The 4394-nt window shown below is 40.1% G+C and overlaps 1 non-coding gene across 1 annotated transcript; it reads left to right on the forward strand.

Moving 5' to 3' along the window:
• On the forward strand, positions 1-72 carry Trnae-uuc. The gene has a single exon. It is a non-coding gene; the product is annotated as a tRNA-Glu (tRNA).
• Positions 73-4394: the final 4322 nt, after the last annotated feature.

Genomic DNA, 4394 nt, shown 5'->3' on the forward strand with positions numbered 1-4394 from the left:
TCCCATGTGGTCTAGTGGCTAGGATACCTGGCTTTCACCCAGGAGGCCCGGGTTCGATTCCCGGCATGGGAAAAAATTTTCCTTCCGCATTTTTCTCCCATTGGTCTAAGTCACCTTTATCGTATATGAATACTAGCACTACAGAATACTTATGTTTTCACTATAAGCATCCTTAATTTTAACACCATAAACGTAATTAACTTTAACGCATCTCACTTCTATACTGAGCACTCACCTGTCCTGTCCTTACACACCTGTATGTACACACCTCTCCCAACCTGTGTCTGCTCAGGTATATCGCTAACCGGTGAGCCGAGCATAACAACAACACACGCTAATGAACATACAGGTAAGCGTGCAGGGCAGGTGCGTCCTTTCTCAATTACCTGCTTACATACCGTTTCCTATTTCATTTTAATCTATCCATCCATTCATTAACCTTTGCATCTAGCTATTCATCTGTCTATATACCAATGTAGCAATATATATCCCTGCATGCAAAGGTAAATAATGGTGATAACAGTAGTAGTAGTAGTAGTAGTAGTAGTAGTAGTAGTAGTAGTAGTAGTAGTAGTAGTAGTAGTAGTAGTAGTAGTAGTAGTAGTAGTAGTAGTAGTAGTAGTAGTAGTAGTAGTAGTAGTAGTAGTAGTAGTAGTAGTAGTAGTAGTAGTAGTAGTAGTAGTAGTAGTGTATAACGCAAATTTCAGGTGTAGCAATTAAACAAACATGTGATTAATGACCAACAATCCAGTCAGGGCAAACAAAAGCAGCCAAGATAAAAAAAATATATATCTCATACTTTAAGAAATTAGGGACGGAAGGACTGGCTTCTATTTTTAGCCCTCAGATCTCTGCCAACCAAAGGGATCAATAAGGGCGTCTCAGCCAGCTAATCAATGGCCGAAAATAACCCTTATGGATGAAGATGTAAATAAGGCCATTCACTCCCTCCCGCCTCTTGCATATTCGATGTACACGTGCAGGTTTTAAATTGAATAGAATGTATATCACTGGAATACATGCAGATATATTTCATTAGTAGAATTTCTCATCGGTAAGAGCAACTTATTTCACGAGATATTTTTAAATCCAGACTCATTTCTGTGTATAATAAATCATTGTTTGAGTGGTGTTCTCTCTCTCTCTCTCTCTCTCTCTCTCTCTCTCTCTCTGGGAAGAACGATATGATATTAAGCTTATCTGGATTAACAAATCAGAGCCCAAACAAGTGACACACACACACACACACACACACACACACACACACACACACACACACACACACACACACACACACAGCAAACAACACGAGTTTTGAGTCAATGTATTGAACTTCACGACAGTAAATATAAACTTCTCCATTTGCTCTGCCTCCAACAACTACTACTTTTCGTGTTCCTCCTCCTCCTCCTCCTCCTCCTCCTCCTCCTCCTCCTCCTCCTCCTCCTCCTCCTCCACCACCACCACCAGTTTCACTAAATTGCACAAATAAAGCCACTTGAATCACAGGTGAAAAGACTCGAACCGGTGATCATCAGTTTCTGACAACACTGAAAAAACCAACATGTCACTATTGGATGAAGAAGGATGAAGGAAGACCGACAGACTATTATTCTCTCTCTCTCTCTCTCTCTCTCTCTCTCTGCTAAACTAACAATTTTTTTCAGAGTTTATTTTTAAGATTATTTTCTCTTTTATTTTTATTTAAACGACACCTAAAATACCGTAATAGTCCCAGAAATTCTCTCTCTCTCTCTCTCTCTCTCTCTCTCTCTCTCTCTCTCTCTCTCTCTCAGGGGCCTTGCCATTATTCGCTTCAGCATTGTGGATAATCCTTTGGTCCTTCCGTGCATTTATTGGCGCATTGAGCTCATACATTTCCGGGATTTAGAAGAGATTAATCATTCCGCAATCCCGCACGTTTGTCTTTCAATTTGCGATGATTTACTGCGTGGATTTTGGCCTGGTGATAGTCGAGGCTGGAGTGAGTTATTATTTTTTTCTTTTTCTATTTTTTTTATTTATGGTTTTGCCTTTGAATAAATATGTACCTATGTAACTTCTATCTTTCTCTCTATCTATCTATCAGTTTGTCTGTCTATCTATTTTTTACTTATTTTATTTCTTTTGCTTCTTGGTAAGTGTGTTCCTATATATAACTTTTGTCTATTTTATCTGTTTATCTATCAATTTTCAGACTCTTATTCTTTAGTTTTTCATTTATTTTCATGGCTTATTTTGTACGTTATTCTTTTTTTTTTTTTATTTATCTTTTTTTTTTTTTTTTTTGGTATATATTTTCAAGTTTCCTTTTGTTAGTTGAAATTTACTCGTTGGTTGGACGTGTTTGCTGCCTTGTGTGTGTGTGTGTGTGTGTGTGTGTGTGTGTGTGTGTGTGTTTGTGTACCGTGGAGACACACACACACACACACACACACACACACACACACACACACACACACACACACACACACACACACACACACACACAGGCGTCAGAATAAGAGTAACGACGCAACAAAAACTAGACGGAAAACAATAATACAAAAGTCACAAGATAAAAAATAGCGTAAAAAAAGAGAAAAGAAAAATCCCTTAGAGTGTGCAAGAGGGTCCACACTTTTATTATTATTTTTAGCCCTCTCCCGGAGCACACCTCTGTCCAGTGTCCAATTGTTCGTGTTAGCGGCAATGTCCCGTCGCCTTCGTGCCTCGTGACCGCTCACTTCGCTGCCAAACCTTCTACTGATGGAATATTTTTTTTTAGAGAGAAGCAAATATAAACTACGAGACCATTTTTTTTACTCGTATATATTCACTTTAGGAATTTGCATTTTTTTCTAATACTGAATAGAAGATGAAAAAAAGTAATGTTTCTATCTACGTTCCGTTTAAATATATTCAGTACTTGATTTCGTATTTTCGTCGCGTTCCATAAGACAAAAATGTAATTCAGGTACAAATCAGGGAGAAAATACTTTGTCTCCGCTGTCTTAATTCGCACCCAAGAAACCTGAGCGGGGAAGGAGGAGGAGGAGGAGGAGAAGAAAGGAGGAGGAGGAGGAAGAGGAGGAGGAGGAGGAGGAAGAACAAAACTATATGGCATGAGAAAAAATAACGACTTGTGTGTGTGTGTGTGTGTGTGTGTGTGTGTGTGTGTGTGTGTGTGTGTGTGTGTGTGTGTGTGTGTGAACGTTCATCCGGTATTAAGAGAGTATTCAAGTGTAGTATACCACATTAAGCTCAATCTCCTCACTCACCGACCACACTCTCAGTTTCAAAATAGCTCGCCAGTGAAAAGGCAACAATAAAGTAGTAGTAGTAGTAGTAGTAGTAGGAGGAGGAGGAGGAGGAGGAGGAGGAGGAGGAGGAGGAGGAGGAGGAGGAGGAGGAGGAGGAGGAGGAGGAGGAGGAGGAGGAGGAGGAGGAGGAGGAGGAGGAGGAGGAGTATTATAATAGTATTATTATAGTAACAACAACAACAACAACAACAACAACAACAACAATAGCTACTACAACATCAACTACAACAGCAACAGGAATAAAAACATTAAACCAACATGAAAAGGTGTCGAAGGATTCAGTGAGTTAAGACACAGGTACACACAGGTAAACCACGGCCCGCCGACCCTAAATTAAGGTCCAGCTTGTCCCTCCCCGCCCTCACCTGGTGGCACCTTCACCTTTACTCCAGGTGAAAAGCAACGACCTAACTGTGAAGGCTTAAAGTGTGTGTGTGTGTGTGTGTGTGTGTGTGTGTGTGTGTGTGTGTGCTTCCCTTAAATCACGCCAATACAAAGGGATTCTCCGTTATCTGTTCTGTTATTTATTGGTTTGATCTTAAAAGTTTAGAAACGAGGTATCAAATTTTCAAGTATCAATGTTTTTCTTTCGGGATGAAGGGATGAGTGGAGATTGAAATGTTTCACTGGTGGTAGTAGTAGTAGTAGTAGTAGTAGTAGTAGTAGTAGTAGTAGTAGTAGTAGTAGTAGTAGTAGTAGTAGTAGTTGTAGTAAAAGGAGGTAAAAGCAAAACTAGCAACAAAAAACAAGAAAAAATAACTTAAGAAAACATAACAAATATATAAAACTCATTAGGAATACTCGCAAAGCTCTCCCTTCCCATGCCTAGGTTCCCATTCCTCAGCCTCCCACACTTGCCACCATGCCTTCACCCCGCCAGGAGAACCAGGAAACACTCAACACACAGGAACAATACACTCACCTTTCTTTCTCAGGTGACACAACTGTACACGGGAGCCCTCTCTTCGTTGGACCTTCTTACTGACTGCACGAACGGCGTCTGCAAAGAGAAAATGTACTGTAATTATGAAAAGAAATGATGTCACTCCGTCTTTAGTTATATGACCATCTCCGCCAGACAGACAGATATAT

The sequence above is a fragment of the Portunus trituberculatus genome, chromosome 23, assembly GCF_017591435.1.
Source record: "Portunus trituberculatus isolate SZX2019 chromosome 23, ASM1759143v1, whole genome shotgun sequence".
Lineage (NCBI taxonomy): Eukaryota > Metazoa > Arthropoda > Malacostraca > Decapoda > Portunidae > Portunus > Portunus trituberculatus.